The sequence below is a fragment of the Thunnus maccoyii genome, chromosome 16 (genome assembly GCF_910596095.1).
Source record: "Thunnus maccoyii chromosome 16, fThuMac1.1, whole genome shotgun sequence".
In the NCBI taxonomy this organism is placed as follows: Eukaryota; Metazoa; Chordata; class Actinopteri; order Scombriformes; family Scombridae; genus Thunnus; species Thunnus maccoyii.
Window position 1 is genome coordinate 18175185 of NC_056548.1, and position 8201 is coordinate 18183385.

The following is an 8201-nucleotide window of genomic DNA, read 5'->3' on the forward strand; positions in this document are numbered from 1 at the left end:
TTGCCATTTTTTTCCACTGAAGGGTGATGGTCAATAATAGCTCTGTGCCAAGTTTCAGGTCTGTCTGTGTAGAAGATGAGATTACTCATTTCTCCACTTTTAAAAAGATCAGCAAAATGGGTTTCTGGCTATCCCTTACAAAGCTCCTGTTTGAATGTGCTTCTTCCTGTGTCAGGAAGTGTGTTGTGAAGTGTATGTTGATGATATCACTCGTTCTCAGCTCTGGGCAGCAAGGAGGGATTAGCTACTGTTTTGAATGGCTCATTGGTCAGGTTTCTTTGAATAAAAGTTCAAATTTTCTTTCTAACTGCTACTGTTAGCATCCACTGCTAGCTTCCAACTGCCACAGTTAGTTGCCACTGATTCCAACTGCCACTTTGGGGTTCCAACTATCACTGTGTGACCTCAGCTCAAATGGCTTATCTGAGTTATTCTTGGTAGTCTATTTTTAACACTTGAACGATCATGATTTAATAGTAGATAGATAGATAGATAGATAGTGGCACAGAAACAAGTGCTGCTGGACATGAGCTCAGAACATGTAGCTGTCGCTGGTCCGAGGTAACATATCTCTGAGGCCTAAGAATACACCAAGGCCAGATGAAAGCCTGAAGGAGGACCTTGCATCGACCAGGAACTCCTGAGAGAAGGGTCAAGTCAGTCGAATGAAGCTCTACAGCAGGACACAACCCACAGTCCACCAAGCATTAATATCCCAGTTGTGGAGGGAGCTAAATCATCCACGATATCCGAGAACCTGGAACCAATCCAGACACATGTGATGGAGAAGAGGATCCAAGGATACAGGCCACATATGAAGTGGCCAAAGTCCTGCAGCAAAAAAGAGTGGGAAATGGTGAATGCAGATCTGGAAGGACTTCAAGGAACAGCAGAGAAGAAGCTGGAGAGGATGAGTGACCTGATTTATGAATACGGGGTAGAAAGATTTGGCCCTAGAGACCCAAGGAAGAATAAAACAACAACCTCACTCAAGTCCAGAAGGCAACAAGAAATCAAGTGCCTCGTCAAAGAGAGAATTGACTTGAGGAAGCAATGGAGGAAAGGTTCAATAGAGGAGAAGGAGGGAATCATCTACTGCGAACAGACCAAAAAAGAATGCCTGACAAGACTACGGAGGGAAGAAAACCTCAGAATTTGACATAAGAAGAAGAAGAGGGCGAGAGCATCATTCTACAAGGATCTGCTCAGATTTGTTGAAGGGCTGTTCACAAAGGAAAAGAGTAGAGTACTCCAAGTGTCAAAGAGGGAACTTGAAGATTATTTGAAAACAATATACATAGACAACCAGAGACATGTACAGAGGAGCATACCTCCTGACATGCCACCCATTCCTCAACCAGAACAGCAGTATGACGGCAGCCCTCCCAAATGGAGTGAAGGCAAGAAAGCTGAGGAGGAAGTGAGGAAGGCAAGGACAGCATCAATTCCAGGACCAAATGGAGTTCCCTACCAGCTTTGTAACAATGCCCCAGATGTCCACGATGTTCTTTCCTGTCCCAAGAACCTGAACCAGTGGCTTGGGGAAGACCCATCATATCCCCTTTGTTAAACACCAGCAACCCTACGCACATAGTCACTGGCTGCAAGACCAGCCTCACCCAAGGATGCTACATTTGGAGGCACAACCAGGTCCTTCAGCAACTTTCACTAGTGCAAGTGCACTAGTGCACTAGTGCTGGAAGAAAGGACAACTAACAACAACGTCCGCCGCCCCCAACTCCTGGCTTCTCAAATACCATGGCCTTTGTACTGAAAGGAAAGGTACCAAAGAGGTCAACTGCAGGAAAAGAATAAAGCCCACTGGATACAGCCCGGAACTGGAAGATGAAAGTTGATCTAAACCAGAAGCTCACCTTCCCACCTGAGATCATTTAAACAGTCTCAGGCCAGATCTGATCCTATGATCAGCCTCACAAAAGGCCCTGTTTATCATAGGACTGACTGTGCCATGGGAGGATGCAGTTGGGGAAGCATACAAACACAAAAATCTAGCAACTAAAGCAGAGCAAAAGGGCTGGAGAACAAAGGTGCTCCATGTGGAGGTTGGCTGCAGGGGTTTTTATGGTCATGTCAGCCACCAGATTGCTGAAAGGGATGGGAGTCTGAGGACAGGCCCTCCAACGGGCTATCAAGTCACTGGCTGAGGCTGCTGAGCAAAGCAGCAACTGGCTCTGGCTGAAAAGAAAGGACAAGAACTGGGCAGCAAAATGACCATCAGCCAGCAGGAGGTGTTGTGGGCTTATCAACAAAACACTAAGGAAGGAGGGTGCCCATCTGATGACCCCAGTGAAGCTTCTACCTCTATCCCCACTGTTAGCTATGATTTACAGTCCACATAAACAGGTCTGAATTATTGACAGAAGAAACCTGGATTTGACTGATCCTCCTGAAGTTCTGTTGCTACTGGTAATGTTTTATAGTCCGCATAAACAGGACTGAATCATTGACAGAAGAAACCTGGACTCGATGGATCCTCCTGAAGTTCTCTTGCTGCTGGTTTTGATTTACAGTCTGCATAAACAGGATTGTGTCATTGACAGAAGAAACCCAGACTCAACTGATCTTCTTGAAGCTCTGTTATTGTGTGGACCTATCAATGAAACACCAAGGACCCCGGTGAAGCATTTACCCCTTACCCCCACTCAAAGAATGATTGCTGATTATGGGATTGCAAAATCAAGTCCTATGAGCTCAACTTAGGGTTTTCAACAGTCCAGGGGTGCTGTTTCTTCTGTTAGTTATATAAAGGCCTACTCACTCCCTTTTGAGTATCTGTTGTTTGTTGATTTTCCTCCTGTTTCCTCTCTTCTAGCAACATGCTTCTGCTCACTCCTGCCAACTCTTGTCACACTTTCTTTTGGGAATTTTCTTGTTTTCTCTAGTTTTTCCTCTTGTCCAGTTTGACTTTCCTGTTGTCCTTGGTCTTGTATTTAAGTTGTCCAAATTTTTACTTTGTTCTTCTCAATTTAAAATGTAAAAAATACACGCAAATCTAGGAGCTCATGTAGTACATGTCTTCCAATATTGCAATATTTCTGTAAGTTTAATTTACTTAATTATGATACCGTGTTAGCACAATTTAGTAAAGTAACTAATGTTAGCCCAAATGTGCACCATTTGGTCTTCCAGTAAGCTAGCATTAGCTTTGGTCCAAGGTGGAGAGGCATGTGTCCAGAGTGTAAAAGGCAACACCCCACGCTCCTTATTTGGAAGGTCCTGGCTTCAAACAGAAAAGATGGTGCCAACCATAAGGTGGAACTCTGGCCTTCAAACCAGCTCCAATGCAACCATTGGGTGATGTCACACCTCACTATGTCAGTCTTTATATACAATCCATGACTAAACCTATCAAATATCCAATTGATGCATCCATTTTAAGAAATAAGGGAATACAAGCATTTGCTTTCTTGCCAAGAGTTACAGGAGAAGATCAATACCACTCTCAAGTCTTTCTGTTCAATATGAAGCTACAGCCTGGAGACAGTGAGCTTAGCTAAGCATAAAAAGTGGAAACGGGAAAAAAGCTATCCTCAGCAAGAGAATGAATTAGCATATTTCCTGAAATGCATAAGTATTCCTTTTACTGTCTTATACAAGTCTCCTGTGTTCCCCTGATCAGTACCTGCGCACAGTGAGTTTGACAGTAACACAAAGTTGGCTCATGTACCTCATTGTAAGAATTTAATACACTGTCAGTACAAATCAGCACACATTAGTTGTTTGAAATCTCTGTAGACAAGTGTCTCTGTTTGCCTTATCTCTTGCACCAAAGCCACTCTTTCATCATGCAGTGGCTATACAACTTCTACTTCCCACTTTTTGTCCCTTGGAGATCTGACCTTCAAAGAGAATACAGAGAAGATGCCTCAGAGGAATGAATGCACCGTCTTTGCTTCTGACCTTTATGTGATGTATCAGCACTGAGCAGTAAGTGATATCAATGGTTTTGTACCGTTATGATGTGCCAGATGCATATGTCACTATATCCTCAGGCATTTTCAGTAGACACATAGACATGTCCTAAAGTCCAGGATCATTGGAGAAGGCAGCCAAGGGTGGTCGACCAACATCAGCCAGCAGACTCTTAAACTGCCTGCTGTCCTTCATTTAAGTCCTGTGGCTATTTCAGCCAGCCATGATGGAGAGGTGGCGGACTGCTGGTATGAGTAAATGCACAGTCTCGCACTCTTGCTGTGTTATTGCAGCTTTAAACAACCGATCATTATACGCACAAGCACAGCAGAGGCATACTGAAGCTCCATTTAACAAATGATCACAACCCTGCAGTGACAGCACTGTGATTGTGTTTCAAAAGCTGTCGTTCCTGAAATCTGAGCATGATTCGGTTTGATTGTAAAATTAATGTGCTGAAGTGAATATCACAAGCTCAGTGAGGTTCCTGGGTCGAAATGTTAAATCAAAAGCCTGGAAATATTGGCCCACTCCAAACTAGGGCCTAATTAGAGAATGAATCCATCAGGCAGACATAACTGAATATGATATGCAGTCCACTGTGTATCTTTTCTCCAATAATATAGTGTAACATTACTATCAATTACATCAATTGTATTTTCACTTTTCATATGGAAACATTCAGTGGACATGCAGCAGTTATTGCAGATGATTAATTTTATGTGATATCATACAATACATGAAATATTAATGTAAAAAACAAACAAACAAACAAAAAACATTGCTCCGGTTATTAAATTTTCCCTCAAAGTTTTTATTTTTTGTCTACTTCTATGGAGTCCACAAGGAATCTGCTCCTGCTGTAACACACATATTGAAGCAAACTATGATTGTTTGGAGATACACTGTGCAAATATACTGTCTACAAGCTGGTGTATGCAAATGAGCTGCAGCAGCTATAGAGGTCTTGCCTCAAGGAAAACAATAAAGTCCTGCCAGTGGAAGAAGAAATTGAGTAGAGAAATTAATTTAAAGTTAATATTCTCAGTTTTATTGTACCTGGTATGACTTAGCAATAAGTGAAATGGAAAATCTACAAGCTTGTACATAATTTTAAAGTGATGCAAAGTCACCAAAGACAATCATCATGAATGTGTTCTTTTTAGTGCATCCTGTATCAGTAATTATATTACATCCTGTATTACACTTCTTAGCTGTTCTCATAGTTTTTAGTTTTTTGACTAAGCAAAGTCTCCACAGGTTTTCTGGTTTTTAACTTATATGTTCTGTTTGGGCTCTTGGAGAACCCTGGTCCTCTTTTATAGCTAATAAACATATTTATCATTTTCCTAATTTTATGAGAATTGTTTACAGTATAAACATGATTTTGAACTGATGACGTGTTTCAGATGTCTGCTTCAGAAAATTATGCATTACTTCTGTTTGGGGTCTCAGAGACCCAGCTGTAAAACATGGTTAATTACAATAGATTTTCACTTGCTCTGTATCTGTAATTGGTGCTAAGAGTACTTTTTATCCAGCACTACATCAAACAAATCCTAAAGAGATTGTTTTGTGTTAGATCTCTTATGAAAAAGTTTGTTCAGTCAGAACTCTCCGGGGTCAAATCGACCCCAAACATATTGTCACAAAACAAAAGTAAACAAAAGTATTTTTTTTCTTTTATAGCACATGGCAGGATTATCAACTGGGCAAAGCAGGCAACTGCCCAGGGGCCCTGGACCACCAGATTTACTCCATATCATTTAAGTCTACATAATGTGATTAATCGTAAATGTGAAATTTGCAGCACCGAAGTACAATATCAACAATGACAGGTCCTCCATTCTCCATGTTGTGGTCCTTGCCTTAAACAGGGACTCAAAATCTTAAAAAAAAATTCAAACAATCAAAAAAATCTTAAACTAGTCTTTTATTGTTTTAGTTAATATCATGTTAATTTGTTATCGTTGTGTTCCATCAAACTGCACACAGGAAACTAAGGGCAAAGTAGTATTATTCCATCAAAGGAGTACTGAAAGGCTGCAACCAACAATTATTTTCATTATCAATAGGTCTGACAATTATTTTCTTTAATAATCGATTGATTCTTTTTATAAAAGGTCAGAAAACTGAAAATGCTGATTCTTCTTCCCTGAAGCACAAGTTAACAGATGACTGGTTTTGTCTGACCACTACTCAAAAACCCAAAGATGATGAGTTTACTTTCATGGAAAACTGGGAAAATTATCAAATATTCACATTTGAGAGGATAGCATCAGTGACTTTTGGCCATTTTTTGCAATAAAATGACCTGAATGATTGATCAGTTATCAAAATCATTTCCAATTAATTTTCTGTTAATTGACTAATCATTTAATCATCTTATCACTTCAGCTCTAGAGTACTATCATGTAAAGTGGGGATCCATTGGGGCCCTACAACAAACTTTTACCCAGGGGACCCCATAGAGGGATAATCAGACATGCGCATAGCCCATATAACATAAATATTTCCTTATTTAGTGTGACAACAATTCTTTACAGTCATTTCTATATTTTGTCACCTTATTTAAATGATCAAGCCCAGTTTGTGGCAAAGGGAATGGTTACTATGTCAATACATTTCTACATACTGGGTTTAATTAAGGTGAGGAGAAACGAAAAATCAGTATAATGAATTTGGAATTATTATTTCTTTTATATATGTACCTGTGGAGTCTATGGGACTCCAAGTACTGGGGAAGTAAAGCCAATCTCACCAAAACACAAGGGATAACGTATTTATATTAAAATCCTATGAAATAATAATTAAAATATATCAAGTCTCTCTTTTCCAGATCCAAATCAGGCTCACAAGAATAAACAAACAAGCTGTCCACCACATCACCACATCACCATGGCAATTGATTCAGTGATGTGTAGTACATGCTCTATTTTTGTGCAGCAGACTGTGGTTCCTATTAGGCGGTTGGGGGAGTCCAACTGTGTCCCACTGCTTGGTAGAAACAGAAGGAGTTCAGAGGGTTCAGATAGAGACCAAGTGCTTGGTTTGCTCTGTTTTATGCACCTTCATAAGGAATTCTCAGTGAGGGAAACTCTCATCCTACTACTTCTTCCCATCCAGACTCTATATCTGTTCCTTTACTTTGCTTCACTTTCCTTGATCTTGGCAATGTGTTGTTTCAGAGACTTCTGCAGATTGTCAATAGTGCTCTAGCTGCTCCAGCAGTGCAGCATCTGATCTTCTCTCAGATCCCCATTTTTTTCCACAAGCCTGCTTCCATTTTTCATAAGTGCATTTTCCTCTTCTGCCGTCTGTCTTTGCAGCTCTGTTAGATACGGTAGCTCTCAATTCTTGGCATGGATGAGTACTTTACATCAAACGTCATGATGTAATTTGGCAGATTCATACTGTGCAACTTCTTGGCTATATATGCCACATAAAATATCAAACAGGAATCAAATATTCTAACAATCTGCTCTTTCATTCAGCTCACATGTGATCCAAAGAGCAACATTTATATCAGCACAGTTGCAACTTTTAGAATTTGCTTTCTGTTTCTTATTTATTTCCATCACTTTCCACCAAAGGACAATAACAAGGCATGAAAATCAACCAGAAATCACTCTTAAAGTTGCACTGGTGAATCATTTATTTACATAAATCTCATATTACCTGAACATCATGTAACTGCAAGCTGCATCCTGTTTTCTCTCTCATTAGGCGTCATTATTGATGCAGTGACTAAAAAGGTCATTGAAACACAGTGTTACTATGACAGGATGAAAAAAACAACCCAAACACAGAATGTGTTTCTGGCTTTTTAAATGCATCATCCTATGAGTGTTGTTAAGTATGTTTTTTTGTTGTTTTTTTTTTTGTTTTGTTTTTTTCCATCCAAATTATAAGCCTGTGCCAAACCCAGCGGGAAGCCATAACTAGAGGAGAAGTTGCATTGTCTGGTATGCCAGCAAGAGAAATACTATTGTATGAAACCATTCCATTGGGTATTTATATATAAATATCTGGACTCATAGATTATTTTATGTGCATACACAGCTGTATATTGTGGAATTCAGAGGCAGAAATGTAGACTCATGTCTCTGTATCAGTACTTTCACAGTCCACAGTGCTGCCCATAAATTCATTACTCTTTTATCAGCTTCAGGCTTCGCTTCTTTCTCTCTCTATTCTGCATTTACCAGGAACTGATATGTGAATTTACTCTTGTTATGAAGCTAAAACTACATTATGTTAAAGGCCAA